At 55.2% G+C, this 15,522-nt stretch overlaps 4 pseudogenes; all 4 read left to right on the top strand.

Annotated features, from left to right (window-relative positions):
* The first annotated feature begins 2,348 nt into the window (after positions 1–2,348).
* Positions 2,349–2,466, top strand: LOC138986963 (5S ribosomal RNA; annotated as a pseudogene).
* A 3,363-nt stretch (positions 2,467–5,829) lies between these two features.
* Positions 5,830–5,946, top strand: LOC138986968 (5S ribosomal RNA; annotated as a pseudogene).
* A 3,379-nt stretch (positions 5,947–9,325) lies between these two features.
* On the top strand, positions 9,326–9,443 carry LOC138986971 (5S ribosomal RNA; annotated as a pseudogene).
* Positions 9,444–12,823: 3,380 nt separating this feature from the next.
* Positions 12,824–12,941, top strand: LOC138986970 (5S ribosomal RNA; annotated as a pseudogene).
* Positions 12,942–15,522: the final 2,581 nt, after the last annotated feature.

The following is a 15,522-nucleotide window of genomic DNA, read 5'->3' as shown; positions in this document are numbered from 1 at the left end:
CTGCCTGTGATGTATCATTAGAGTCGCCTCAGTGAAAGCAGGAACTCTGTGTCTTCTTCTCTCCGCCTTCTATTCCCTGAAACTTATTACATGCCTCCTAGCTCATCGAGGTGCTCAGTATTTACTTAGTGTGTGAAAGACAGAAAAGCTCTTGGAAGCCTCAAGGGGTCACTTGGCTCGCACTTTTGATCTCTTTGTATATTTGGCGATTCAATTTTTCCTTTCCTGGGATGATGGGTACACTATATTCGAGGCACAATCTAAGGCATGAAGACATATCCATACATAGAGGGTCTTGCTTTCAAGGAACTCGACAGCAGATTTCTACAAGTTAGGGCTTTTCAAATGCTCTAGAAGAATGTGAACGTTCAGTAGGCTCCATTTTCATTTCAAAGAAAGATCGTTTGACTTCCATAGCAAAGGTGGAGACCTTCCAACGTTGAGTCCAATACTTATACCTTGACCATTTCAGGCAAGTCTTGTGGTTCCTTCTGGAGGTGTGTGGCTCTTGCAGAAATGTGAAGATCTTCCATCGTCCTCAGACTTTGGTGTCATTTGCAATCATCCAGAAAGCTTCCAGGTCTAGGTTCCAGACCACCAGCACACACAGTCAGTAGCCAACGGAGGGATTCCAGGAATACGCATTGTTCACCGGGCATTACTGCTGATATTGTTGCTGCACACTCAATGCAGTGGGCAGGGCCTGGATTGTCCACTGGGTCTCATGTGGAATGGAAAGAAGGGCCTCCCCCCCCCACACACACACACACCCACCCCACTGTTGACAGCCTTGTGACGAGAAACGGTCCCCAAACAAGAATCAGACAAACCAGAGAAGCCCAGATGATAGTCCTGAGATGAAGGAACTAAGCAGCTGGTTGCGATGGCACCAAGGGGAAAGGTTGCTCTTGTGTCTGCCCTCTACTCCTTTCTTCCTGGACGCCTTAGGGTTTTGTCATGAGATTTGAAATAAAGTGCACAAAAGTCATATGTGTTGAATCAAGATTTTGCATTTAACCATCTCTCAAAAAAGAAGAGAGCTTCACCTGCACATGTTTCTTTCAAAACCACAATTGCTTTTCAATTCTGGGGTTTCTCTCTGCCTTGTTCAGTTAGCCTTAACAGTAAAAAATCAACGAAAAACTACATAAAGATTCAAAGATACCAACAAAGGACAGCTTCTGTTTTTGAAATCATCTTTCCATTTAGTAGAACACGAGCTCTATTCTTTGTATTTTGCCTAGGAATTAGCAATGTCCTGGTTCAGATGGCAAGGCATCCGCGCAGGAGAGACTGGGGTTTGATCCCTGGGTCGGGAAGATCCCGCCGAGAAGGAAATGGCAACCCACTCCCAGTATCCTCGCCTGGGAAATGCCACGGACAGAGGAGCCTGATGGGCCGCAGTCCATGGGTTGTATTAAAGTTGGGCTCAACCCAGCAACTACGAACACAAGTATTTCAAAAGACCACACTCAAGTGTGTGTGTGTGTGTGTGTGTGTGTGTGTGTGTGTGTGTGTGTCTCTCTGCCGCCTTGGGAGTCTGTCTCGAATCTTCATGTATTTCTGCCTCTGTATCTCCTGACAGCCAGCCGCCGCCTGCTGCCTGGCCCCGCCTCCCCCAGGCGCCTGGCTGGCTCTGGCTGAGGAGCTTGCGCAGGCCAGCTGTCTCCCTGGCGGGGCGCGCGAGTGTCTGTGTGTGTCTGTCTGTGTGCCTGCCTGTGGCCTGCCTGCTCTCTCAGGAAGGTCGAGGGCTTGGCGTGGGGGGGGGGGGGGCCTCGGTAGTGCGGGGGGGGGCTGAGGCGCCCGCCGACCGCGCCCCCCTGGCTTCTGGTGGGTTTGGGCACCGGACAGGTGCCGGGCGTTGGGCGCCAAGTCGCGCCGCGCCCAGGCCCGCAGGAGGTTCAGAGGCCCTGGGCCGCGGGGGGGGGGCGGGCGGCGCCAAGACCGACACCTCCGGGCCGCGGGGCCTGAGCAGCGAATGGGATCGGGGAGGCCCGCCAGCGAGCGCGGCCGGTCTGGAGGGCCGCGGTGGGAGGGCGCGCGAGACCTCCGCACTCAGCCCAGCCCCCAGGCCCCGCGCGCGCGACGCGACGCACGCACGCCGCCTCCCGGTCAATGGGGGTCCTGAAGCCCTCGGGCCCCGGCCCGCCAGGCGCTTGCTGGTCTGGTGTTGGCGGTGTTCGGGGGGGGGGGGGCCGGCGCCAGCAGGCTGGAGTCCGGGTCGCGGGTCGTGGCGGCTCATACAGCATGCCCCGCGACGAGAGGTGCGCCCGCTGGGTCCGACCTGCAGGGCAGAGCGAAAGGGAGGCGGCGCAAGGCTCTTAGGGCGCCCCGAGCCAACCGCCACCGCCTCAGGCCAGATCAGCCTGAAGGCGCCCGATCTCGCCTGATCTCGGAAGCTAAGCAGGGTCGGGCCTGGTTAGTATCTTGATGGGAGACCACCTGGGAATCCCGGTGCTCGAGGCTTTTTGCCTACCAGAAGAGGTCCTTAGCCCCGCCGCGCGTCCCCGATTCTGATCCCCCCAGCAGCCCCAGCCCCCCCCCGGCCGCGGGGAGCGGGTGGCCGGGCCCCGACTCCCGCTGCAGACCTGGGTTGCCTCCGCAGCCCGCGAGCCCCCCCGCGCATTCGCAGATTCGGCTTCCAGGACACCCGACGACCGGCAGTCCTGCCTCCACCTGGGGCTCCTTTGGCTTGCCTCAGGCAATCCCGGGCTTGCACCGACTCCAGCCAGAGCCCCGCCCCGCCCCACCCCTGCCTCGAGGCGATCACAAGATGCGCATGTGCGCGCAAGACGACAGATAGATGTGCCCAAACGGGGGCATCTATCTTGTTCACTTATACCGTGGGTGGATCTATGCCTGGGAGTCGGACTGCTGGACCATAGGCTACTCCACTTTTAGTTCCTTCGGGAACCTCCATATTCTTTTTCCATACCGCTCTACCCACGCCCATTCCTACTCACCGTGGAGGAGAGTTCCTTTGCTCCACATCTTCCAGCATCGGTTATTGACAGACATCGCAGTGAGGCCCAGTCGACTCATGTGAAGTGGTCCTCCTGAGTTTGGAGTTGAGCCTCCAATCATTAGTGACGTGGAGCAAGATGACCTTTGGAAATGCAGATGCAATGCTGTCACCTCCTGCTCCAACGGCTCTCGTTTTTTCCCAGCATATTGAAGATACGACCACTTCCCTTCAGGCTTGCTCTCACGCTTCTTCTCTGATGTCTTTTGCCTGGAATGCCCTCTGCACTCTTTTGGCTTCCATCCCATAGGGCATTTTTCGTTTCTTGAATGTCCTAAGTTTCCTGGTCACATAGCCTTCCAAGATGCTATTTTCCCTGCCTGAAATTCTTCCTGCATCTCAACCCTGGTTTACCTAGGTTCAACCTATGGACCTCAACGAAATGGTGCTCTGGAAAGCCTTCCTGACACCCAGGTTTTGTGGTGAGGGAAGAGGCCCCTATAGGTTCTCAAAGGATCTGCCTGTGATGTATCATTAGAGTCGCCCAGTGAAAGCAGGAACTCTGTGTCTTCTTCTCTCCGCCTTCTATTCCCTGAAACTTATTACATGCCTCCTAGCTCATCGAGGGTGCTCAGTATTTACTTAGTGTGTGAAAGACAGAAAAGCTCTTGGAAGCCTCAAGGGGTCACTTGGCTCGCACACTTTGATCTCTTTGTATATTTGGCGATTCAATTCTTTCCTTTCCTGGGTTGATGGGTACACTATATTCGAGGCACAATCTAAGGCATGAAGACATATCCATACATAGAGGGTCTTGCTTTCAAGGAACTCGTACAGCAGATTTCTACAAGTTAGGGCTTTTCAAATGCTCTAGAAGCATGTGAACGTTCAGTAGGCTCCATTTTCATTTCAAAGAAAGATCGTTTGACTTCCATAGCAAAGGTGGAGACCTTCCAACGTTGAGTCCAATACTTATACCTTGACCATTTCAGGCAAGTCTTGTGGTTCCTTCTGGAGGTGTGTGGCTCTTGCAGAAATGTGAAGATCTTCCATCGTCCTCAGACTTTGGTGTCATTTGCAATCATCCAGAAAGCTTCCAGGTCTAGGTTCCAGACCACCACCACACACAGTCAGTAGCCAACGGAGGGATTCCAGGAATACGATTGTTCACCGGGCATTACTGCTGATATTGTTGCTGCACACTCAATGCAGTGGGCAGGGCCTGGATTGTCCACTGGGTCTCATGTGGAATGGAAAGAAGGGCTCCCCCCACACACACACACACCCCCACCCCACTGTTGACAGCCTTGTGACGAGAAACGGTCCTCAAACAAGAATCAGACAAACCAGAGAAGCCCAGATGATAGTCCTTGAGATGAAGGAACTAAGCAGCTGGTTGAGATGGCACCAAGGGGAAAGGTTGCTCTTTTGTCTGCCCTCTACTCCTTTCTTCCTGGACGCCTTAGGGTTTTGTCATGAGATTTGAAATAAAGTGCACAAAAGTCATATGTGTTGAATCAAGATTTTGCATTTAACCATCTCTCAAAAAGGAAGAGAGCTTCACCTGCACATGTTTCTTTCAAAACCGCCAATTGCTTTTCAACTCTGGGGTTTCTCTTGCCTTGTTCAGTTAGCCTTAACAGTAAAAAAAATCAACGAAAACTACATAAAGATTCAAAGATACCAACAAAGGACAGCTTCTGTTTTTGAAATCATCTTTCCATTTAGTAGAACACGAGCTCTATTCTTTGTATTTTGCCTAGGAATGAGCAATGTCCTGGTTCAGATGGCAAGGCATCCGCGCAGCAGGAGACTGGGGTTTGATCCTGGGTCGGGAAGATCCCGCCGAGAAGGAAATGGCAACCCACTCCCAGTATCCTCGCCTGGGAAATGCCACGGACAGAGGAGCCTGATGGGCCGCAGTCCATGGGTTGTATTAAAGTTGGGCTCAACCCAGCAACTACGAACACAAGTATTTCAAAGACCACACTCAAGTGTGTGTGTGTGTGTGTGTGTGTGTGTGTGTGTGTGTGTGTCTCCTGCCGCCTTGGAGTCTGTCTCGAATCTTCATGTATTTCTGCCTCTGTATCTCCTGACAGCCAGCCGCCGCCTGCTCGCCTGGCCCCCCCGCCTCCCCAGGCGCCTGGCTCTGGCTGAGGAGCTTGCGAGGCCAGCTGTCTCCCCTTGGCGTGGGTGCGCAAGCGAGTGTCTGTGTGTCTGTCTGTGTGCCTGCCTGTGGCCTGCCTGCTCTCTCAGGAAGGTCGAGGGCTTGGCGGGGGGCAAAGGGGGGGGCCTGGTAGTGCGAAGGGGGGGGGCTGAGGCGCCCGGCCGACCGCGCCCCCTGGCTTCTGGTGGGTTTGGGCACCGGACAGGTGCCGGGCGTTGGGCGCCAAGCTCGCTGCGCCTAGGCCCGCAGGAGGTTCAGAGGCCCCTGGGCCGCGGGGGGGGGAGGCGGCGGGCGCCAAGACCGACACCTCCGGGCCGCGGGCCTGAGCAGCGAATGGGATCGGGGGAGGCCCGCCAGCGAGCGCGCCGGGTCTGGAGGGCCGCGGTGGGAGGGGGCGCCGAGACCTCCGCACCCTCAGCCCAGCCCCAGGCCCCGCGCACACGCACGCACGCACGCACGCCTCCCGGTCAATGGGGGTCCTGAAGCCCTCGGGCCCGGGGCCCGCCAGGCGCTTGCTGGTCTGGTGTTGGCGGTGTTCGGGGGGGGCCGGCGCCAGCAGGCTGGAGTCCGGTCGCGGGTCGTGGCGGCTCATACAGCACGCCCCGCGACGAGAGGTGCGCCCGCTGGGTCCGACCTGCAGGGCAGAGCGAAAGGGAGGCGGCGCGCAAGGCTCTTAGGGCGCCCCGAGCCAACCGCCACCGCCTCAGGCCCTATCAGCCTGAAGGCGCCCGATCTCGCCTGATCTCGAAGCTAAGCAGGGTCGGGCCTGGTTAGTATCTTGATGGGAGACCACCTGGGAATCCCGGTGCTCGAGGCTTTTTGCCTACCAGAAGAGGTCCTTAGCCCCGCCGCGCGTCCCGATTCTGATCCCCCCGCAGCCCCAGCCCCCCCCCCCGGGCCGCGGGGAGCGGGTGGCCGGGGCCCCTCCCGACTCCCGCTGCAGACCTGGGTTGCCTCCCGCCCCGCGAGCCCCCCCATTCGATTCGCATTCGGCTTCCAGGACACCCGACGACCGGGCAGTCCTGCCTCCACTGGGGGGCTCCTTGGCTTGCCTCAGGCAATCCCGGGCTTGCACCGACTCCAGCCAGAGCCCCAGCCCCGCCCCACCCCTGCCTCGCAGGCGATCACAAGATGCGCTGCAGGCGCGACACACGCAGATAGATAGATGTGCCCAAACGGGCATCTATCTTGTTCACTTATACCGTGGGTGGATCTATGCCTGGGAGTCGGGCTGCTGGACCATAGGCTACTTCCACTTTTAGTTCCTTCGGGAACCTCCATATTCTTTTCCATACCGCCTACCCACGCCCATTCCTACTCACCGTGGAGGAGAGTTCCTTTGCTCCACATCTTCTCCAGCATTGGTTATTGACAGACATCGCAGTGAGGCCCAGTCGACTCATGTGAAGTGGTCCTCCCTGGAGTTTGGAGTTGAGCCTCCAAATCATTAGTGACGTGGAGCAAGATGACCTTTTGAAATGCAGATGCAATGCTGTCACCTCCTGCTCCAACGGCTCTCGATTTTCCCAGCATATTGAAGATACGACCACTTCCTTCAGGCTTGCTCCTCACGCTCTTCTCTGATGTCTTTTGCCTGGAATGCCCTCTGCACTCTTTGGCTTCCATCCCATAGGGCATTTTTCGTTTCTTGAATGTCCTAAGTTTCCTGGTCACATAGCCTTCCAAGATGCTATTTTCCCTGCCTGAAATTCTTCCTGCATCTCAACCCTGGTTTACCTAGGTTCAACCTATGGACCTCAACGAAATGGTGCTCTGGAAAGCCTTCCTGACACCCAGGTTTTGTGGTGAGGGAAGAGGCCCTCTATAGGTTCTCAAAGGATCTGCCTGTGATGTATCATTAGAGTCGCCCCAGTGAAAGCAGGAACTCTGTGTCTTCTTCTCTCCGCCTTCTATTCCCTGAAACTTATTACACGCCTCCTAGCTCATCGAGGTGCTCAGTATTTACTTAGTGTGTGAAAGACAGAAAAGCTCTTGGAAGCCTCAAGGGGTCACTTGGCTCGCACTTTTGATCTCTTTGTATATTTGGCGATTCAATTCTTTCCTTTCCTGGGTTGATGTGTACACTATATTCGAGGCACAATCTAAGGCATGAAGACATATCCATACATAGAGGTTCTTGCTTTCAAGGAACTCGTACAGCAGATTTCTACAAGTTAGGGCTTTTCAAATGCTCTAGAAGAATGTGAACGTTCAGTATGCTCCATTTTCATTTCAAAGAAAGATCGTTTGACTTCCATAGCAAAGGTGGAGACCTTCCAACGTTGAGTCCAATACTTATACCTTGACCATTTCAGGCAAGTCTTGTGGTTCCTTCTGGAGGTGTGTGGCTCTTGCAGAAATGTGAAGATCTTCCATCGTCCTCAGACTTTGGTGTCATTTGCAATCATCCAGAAAGCTTCCAGGTCTAGGTTCCAGACCACCACCACACACAGTCAGTAGCCAACGGAGGGATTCCAGGAATACGATTGTTCACCGGGCATTACTGCTGATATTGTTGCTGCACACTCAATGCAGTGGGCAGGGCCTGGATTGTCCACTGGGTCTCATGTGGAATGGAAAGAAGGGCCTCCCCCCCCACACACACACACCCCCCACCCCACTGTTGACAGCCTTGTGACGAGAAACGGTCCTCAAACAAGAATCAGACAAACCAGAGAAGCCCAGATGATAGTCCTTGAGATGAAGGAACTAAGCAGCTGGTTGAGATGGCACCAAGGGGAAAGGTTGCTCTTTTGTCTGCCCTCTACTCCTTTCTTCCTGGACGCCTTTAGGGTTTTGTCATGGAGATTTGAAATAAAGTGCACAAAAGTCATATGTGTTGAATCAAGATTTTGCATTTAACCATCTCTCAAAAAGGAAGAGAGCTTCACCTGCACATGTTTCTTTCAAAACCGCCAATTGCTTTTCAACTCTGGGGTTTCTCTGCCTTGTTCAGTTAGCCTTAACAGTAAAAAATCAACGAAAAACTACATAAAGATTCAAAGATACCAACAAAGGACAGCTTCTGTTTTGAAATCATCTTTCCATTTAGTAGAACACGAGCTCTATTCTTTGTATTTTGCCTAGGAATGAGCAATGTCCTGGTTCAGATGGCAAGGCATCCGCACAGCAGGAGACTGGGGTTTGATCCCTGGGTCGGGAAGATCCCGCCGAGAAGGAAATGGCAACCCACTCCCAGTATCCTCGCCTGGGAAATGCCACGGACAGAGGAGCCTGATGGGCCGCAGTCCATGGGTTGTATTAAAGTTGGGCTCAACCCAGCAACTACGAACACAAGTATTTCAAAGACCACACTCAAGTGTGTGTGTGTGTGTGTGTGTGTGTGTGTGTGTGTGTGTATCTCCTCTGCCGCCTTGGAGTCTGTCTCGAATCTTCATGTATTTCTGCCTCTGTATCTCCTGACAGCCAGCCGCCGCCTGCTCGCCTGGCCCCCGCCCTCTCCCAGGCGCCTGGCTCTGGCTGAGGAGCTTGCGCAGGCCAGCTGTCTCCCCCTTGGCGTGGGTGCGTGCGGTGAGTGTCTGTGTGTCTGTCTGTGTGCCTGCCTGTGGCCTGCCTGCTCTCTCAGGAAGGTCGAGGGCTTGGCGTGGGGCAAAGGGGGGCCTCGGTAGTGCGGCGGGAGGGGCTGAGGCGCCCGCCGACCGCGCCCCCTGGCTTCTGGTGGGTTTGGGCACCGGACAGGTGCCGGGCGTTGGGCGCCAAGCTCGCTGCGCCTAGGCCCGCAGGAGGTTCAGAGGCCCCTGGGCCGCGGGGTTGGGAGGCGGCGGGCGCCAAGACCGACACCTCCGGGGCCGCGGGGCCTGAGCAGCGAATGGGATCGGGGGAGGCCCGCCAGCCAGCGCGCCGGGTCTGGAGGGCCGCGGGTGGGGGAGGCGCCGAGACCTCCGCACTTCTCAGCCCAGCCCCAGGCCCCGCGCGACGCACGCACGCACGCACGCGCCTCCCCGTCAATGGGGGTCCTGAAGCCCCCGGCCCCGGCCCGCCAGGCGCTTGCTGGTCTGGTGTTGGCGGTGTTCGGGGCGGGCCGGCGCGCAGCAGGCTGGAGTCCGGTCGCGGGTCGTGGCGGCTCATACAGCACGCCTCGCGACGAGAGGTGCGCCCGCTGGCCCGACCTGCAGGGCAGAGCGAAAAGGGAGGCGGCGCGCAAGGCTCTTAGGGCGCCCGAGCCAACCGCCACCGCCTCAGGCCCTATCAGCCTGAAGGCGCCCGATCTCGCCTGATCTCGAAGCTAAGCAGGGTCGGGCCTGGTTAGTATCTTGGATGGGAGACCACCTGGGAATCCCGGTGCTCGAGGCTTTTTGCCTACCAGAAGAGGTCCTTAGCCCCGCCCGCGTCCCCGATTCTGGATCCCCCCAGCCCCAGCCCCTCCCGGGCCGCTGGGAGCGGGTGGCCGGGCCCCGACCCCGACTCCCGCTGCAGACCTGGGTTGCCTCCGCAGCCCCGCGAGCCCCCCCGCATTCGCATTCGGCTTCCAGGACACCCGACGACCGGCAGTCCTGCCTCCACCTGGGGCTCCTTTGGCTTGCCTCAGGCAATCCCGGGCTTGCACCGACTCCAGCCAGAGCCCCCGCCCCGCCCCACCCCCCTGCCTCGCGCAGGCGATCACAAGATGCGCATGTGCAGCGCACGACGCACAGATAGATGTGCCCAAACGGGCATCTATCTTGTTCACTTATACCGTGGGTGGATCTCTGCCTGGGAGTCGGGCTGCTGGACCATAGGCTACTTCCACTTTTAGTTCCTTCGGGAACCTCCATATTCTTTTTCCATACCGCCTCCCCACGCCCATTCCTACTACTCACCGTGGAGGAGAGTTCCTTTGCTCCACATCTTCCAGCATTGGTTATTGACAGACATCGCAGTGAGGCCCAGTCGGACTCATGTGAAGTGGTCCTCCTGAGTTTGGAGTTGAGCCTCCAATCATTAGTGACGTGGAGCAAGATGACCTTTTGAAATGCAGATGCAATGCTGTCACCTCCTGCTCCAACGGCTCTCGTATTTTCCCAGCATATTGAAGATACGACCACTACTTCCCAGGGCTTGCTCTCACGCTCTTCTCTGATGTCTTTTGCCTGGAATGCCCTCTGCACTCTTTTGCTTCCATCCCATAGGGCATTTTTCGTTTCTTGAATGTCCTAAGTTTCCCTGGTCACATAGCCTTCCAAGATGCTATTTTCCCTGCCTGAAATTCTTCCTGCATCTCAACCCTGGTTTACCTAGGTTCAACCTATGGACCTCAACGAAATGGTGCCTCTGGAAAGCCTTCCTGACACCCAGGTTTTGTGGTGAGGGAAGAGGCCCTCTATAGGTTCTCAAAGGATCTGCCTGTGATGTATCATTAGAGTCGCCCCAGTGAAAGCAGGAACTCTGTGTCTTCTTCTCTCCGCCTTCTATTCCCTGAAACTTATTACATGCCTCCTAGCTCATCGAGGTGCTCAGTATTTACTTAGTGTGTGAAAGACAGAAAAGCTCTTGGAAGCCTCAAGGGGTCACTTGGCTCGGCACTTTTGATCTCTTTGTATATTTGGCGATTCAATTCTTTCCTTTCCTGGGTTGATGTGTACACTATATTCGAGGCACAATCTAAGGCATGAAGACATATCCATACATAGAGGTTCTTGCTTTCAAGGAACTCGTACAGCAGATTTCTACAAGTTAGGGCTTTTCAAATGCTCTAGAAGAATGTGAACGTTCAGTATGCTCCATTTTCATTTCAAAGAAAGATCGTTTGACTTCCATAGCAAAGGTGGAGACCTTCCAACGTTGAGTCCAATACTTATACCTTGACCATTTCAGGCAAGTCTTGTGGTTCCTTCTGGAGGTGTGTGGCTCTTGCAGAAATGTGAAGATCTTCCATCGTCCTCAGACTTTGGTGTCATTTGCAATCATCCAGAAAGCTTCCAGGTCTAGGTTCCAGACCACCACCACACACAGTCAGTAGCCAACGGAGGGATTCCAGGAATACGCATTGTTCACCGGGCATTACTGCTGATATTGTTGCTGCACACTCAATGCAGTGGGCAGGGCCTGGATTGTCCACTGGGTCTCATGTGGAATGGAAAGAAGGGCCTCCCCCCCCCCACACACACACACCCCCACCCCCACTGTTGACAGCCTTGTGACGAGAAACGGTCCTCAAACAAGAATCAGACAAACCAGAGAAGCCCAGATGATAGTCCTGAGATGAAGGAACTAAGCAGCTGGTTGAGATGGCACCAAGGGGAAAGGTTGCTCTTTTGTCTGCCCTCTACTCCTTTCTTCCTGGACGCCTTAGGGTTTGTCATGAGATTTGAAATAAAGTGCACAAAAGTCATATGTGTTGAATCAAGATTTTGCATTTAACCATCTCTCAAAAAGGAAGAGAGCTTCACCTGCACATGTTTCTTTCAAAACCGTCAATTGCTTTTCAACTCTGGGGTTTCTCTGCCTTGTTCAGTTAGCCTTAACAGTAAATCAACGAAAAACTACATAAAGATTCAAAGATACCAACAAAGGACAGCTTCTGTTTTTGAAATCATCTTTCCATTTAGTAGAACACGAGCTCTATTCTTTGTATTTTGCCTAGGAATGAGCAATGTCCTGGTTCAGATGGCAAGGCATCCGCGCGCGCAGGAGACTGGGGTTTGATCCCTGGGTCGGGAAGATCCCGCCGAGAAGGAAATGGCAACCCACTCCCAGTATCCTCGCCTGGGAAATGCCACGGACAGAGGAGCCTGATGGGCCGCAGTCCATGGGTTGTATTAAAGTTGGGCTCAACCCAGCAACTACGAACACAAGTATTTCCAAAGACCACACTCAAGTGTGTGTGTGTGTGTGTGTGTGTGTGTGTGTGTGTGTGTCTCCTCTGCCGCCTTGGAGTCTGTCTCGAATCTTCATGTATTTCTGCCTCTGTATCTCCTGACAGCCAGCCGCCGCCTGCTCGCCTGGCCCCGCCTCTCCCAGGCGCCTGGCTCTGGCTGAGGAGCTTGCGCAGGCCAGCTGTCTCCCTTGGCGTGGGTGCGGCGAGTGTCTGTGTGTCTGTCTGTGTGCCTGCCTGTGGCCTGCCTGCTCTCTCAGGAAGGTCGAGGGCTTGGCGGGGGCAAAGGGGGGGCTTCGGTAGTGCGGCGGGAGGGGCTGAGGCGCCCGGGCCGACCGCGCCCCCTGGCTTCTGGTGGGTTTGGGCACCGGACAGGTGCCGGGCGTTGGGCGCCAAGCTCGCTGCGCGCCTAGGCCCGCAGGAGGTTCAGAGGCCCCTGGGCCGCGGGGTTGGGAGGCGGCGGGCGCCAAGACCGACACCTCCGGGCCGCGGGGCCTGAGCAGCGAATGGGATCGGGGAGGCCCGCCAGCCAGCGCGGCCGGGTCTGGAGGGCCGCGGGTGGGAGGGCGCCGAGACCTCCGCACACTCAGCCCAGCCCCCAGGCCCCGCGCGCGACGCACGCACGCACGCACGCCCCCCCGGTCAATGGGGGTCCTGAAGCCCTCGGGCCCCGGCCCGCCAGGCGCTTGCTGGTCTGGTGTTGGCGGTGTTCGGGGTGGGGGGGCCGGCGCCAGCAGGCTGGAGTCCGGTCGCGGGTCGCGGCGGCTCATACAGCACGCCCCGCGACGAGAGAGGTGCGCCCGCTGGCCCGACCTGCAGGGCAGAGCGAAAAGGGAGGCGGCGCGCAAGGCTCTTAGGGCGCCCCGAGCCAACCGCCACCGCCTCAGGCCCTATCAGCCTGAAGGCGCCCGATCTCGCCTGATCTCGAAGCTAAGCAGGGTCGGGCCTGGTTAGTATCTTGGATGGGAGACCACCTGGGAATCCCGGTGCTCGAGGCTTTTTGCCTACCAGAAGAGGTCCTTAGCCCCGCCGCGTCCCGATTCTGATCCCCCTGCAGCCCCAGCCCCTCCCGGGCCGCGGGGAGCGGGTGGCCGGGCCCCGACCCCGACTCCCGCAGACCTGGGTTGCCTCCGCGCCCGCGAGCCCCCTCCGCATTCGCGCGATTCGGCTTCCAGGACACCCGACGACCGGCAGTCCTGCCTCCACCTGGGGCTCTTTTGGCTTGCCTCAGGCAATCCCGGGCTTGCACCGACTCCAGCCAGAGCCCCGCCCCGCCCCACCCCCTGCCTCGAGGCGATCACAAGATGATGCATGTGCGCGCACACGCGCAGATAGATGTGCCCAAACGGGCATCTATCTTGTTCACTTATACCGTGGGTGGATCTCTGCCTGGGAGTCGGACTGCTGACCATAGGCTACTTCCACTTTTAGTTCCTTCGGGAACCTCCATATTCTTTTTCCATACCGCCTACCCACGCCCATTCCTACTCACCGTGGAGGAGAGTTCCTTTGCTCCACATCTTCCAGCATTGGTTATTGACAGACATCGCAGTGAGGCCCAGTCGGACTCATGTGAAGTGGTCCTCCTTGAGTTTGGAGTTGAGCCTCCAATCATTAGTGACGTGGAGCAAGATGACCTTTGAAATGCAGATGCAATGCTGTCACCTCCTGCTCCAACGGCTCTCGTATTTTCCCAGCATATTGAAGATACGACACACTTCCTTCAGGCTTGCTCCTCACGCTCTTCTGATGTCTTTTGCCTGGAATGCCCTCTGCACTCTTTGGCTTCCATCCCATAGGGCATTTTTCGTTTCTTGAATGTCCTAAGTTTCCTGGTCACATAGCCTTCCAAGATGCTATTTTCCCTGCCTGAAATTCTTCCTGCATCTCAACCCTGGTTTACCTAGGTTCAACCTATGGACCTCAACGAAATGGTGCCTCTGGAAAGCCTTCCTGACACCCAGGTTTTGTGGTGAGGGAAGAGGCCCTCTATAGGTTCTCAAAGGATCTGCCTGTGATGTATCATTAGAGTCGCCTCAGTGAAAGCAGGAACTCTGTGTCTTCTTCTCTCCGCCTTCTATTCCCTGAAACTTATTACATGCCTCCTAGCTCATCGAGGTGCTCAGTATTTACTTAGTGTGTGAAAGACAGAAAAGCTCTTGAAAGCCTCAAGGGGGTCACTTGGCTCGCACTTTGATCTCTTTGTATATTTGGCGATTCAATTCTTTCCTTTCCTGGGTTGATGTGTACACTATATTCGAGGCACAATCTAAGGCATGAAGACATATCCATACATAGAGGTTCTTGCTTTCAAGGAACTCGTACAGCAGATTTCTACAAGTTAGGGCTTTTCAAATGCTCTAGAAGAATGTGAACGTTCAGTATGCTCCATTTTCATTTCAAAGAAAGATCGTTTGACTTCCATAGCAAAGGTGGAGACCTTCCAACGTTGAGTCCAATACTTATACCTTGACCATTTCAGGCAAGTCTTGTGGTTCCTTCTGGAGGTGTGTGGCTCTTGCAGAAATGTGAAGATCTTCCATCGTCCTCAGACTTTGGTGTCATTTGCAATCATCCAGAAAGCTTCCAGGTCTAGGTTCCAGACCACCACCACACACAGTCAGTAGCCAACGGAGTGGATTCCAGGAATACGATTGTTCACCGCATTACTGCTGATATTGTTGCTGCACACTCAATGCAGTGGGCAGGGCCTGGATTGTCCACTGGGTCTCATGTGGAATGGAAAGAAGGGCTCCCCCCCCCCCCCACACACACACACCACCCACCCCCACTGTTGACAGCCTTGTGACGAGAAACGGTCCTCAAACAAGAATCAGACAAACCAGAGAAGCCCAGATGATAGTCCTTGAGATGAAGGAACTAAGCAGCTGGTTGAGATGGCACCAAGGGGAAAGGTTGCTCTTTTGTCTGCCCTCTACTCCTTTCTTCCTGGACGCCTTAGGGTTTTGTCATGGAGATTTGAAATAAAGTGCACAAAAGTCATATGTGTTGAATCAAGATTTTGCATTTAACCATCTCTCAAAAAGGAAGAGAGCTTCACCTGCACATGTTTCTTTCAAAACCACAATTGCTTTTCAACTCTGGGGTTTCTCTGCCTTGTTCAGTTAGCCTTAACAGTAAAAAAAATCAACGAAAAAACTACATAAAGATTCAAAGATACCAACAAAGGACAGCTTCTGTTTTTGAAATCATCTTTCCATTTAGTAGAACACGAGCTCTATTCTTTGTATTTTGCCTAGGAATGAGCAATGTCCTGGTTCAGATGGCAAGGCATCCGCACAGAGGGAGACTGGGGTTTGATCCTGGGTCGGGAAGATCCCGCCGAGAAGGAAATGGCAACCCACTCCCAGTATCCTCGCCTGGGAAATGCCACGGACAGAGGAGCCTGATGGGCCGCAGTCCATGGGTTGTATTAAAGTTGGGCTCAACCCAGCAACTACGAACACAAGTATTTTCCAAAGACCACACTCAAGTGTGTGTGTGTGTGTGTGTGTGTGTGTGTGTGTGTGTGTGTGTCTCCTCTGCCGCCTTGGAGTCTGTCTCGAATCTTCATGTATT

Source organism: Bos mutus, unplaced genomic scaffold (genome assembly GCF_027580195.1).
Source record: "Bos mutus isolate GX-2022 unplaced genomic scaffold, NWIPB_WYAK_1.1 CTG321, whole genome shotgun sequence".
Taxonomy (NCBI): Eukaryota; Metazoa; Chordata; class Mammalia; order Artiodactyla; family Bovidae; genus Bos; species Bos mutus.
This window is presented reverse-complemented; position numbering and strand designations above follow the sequence as displayed.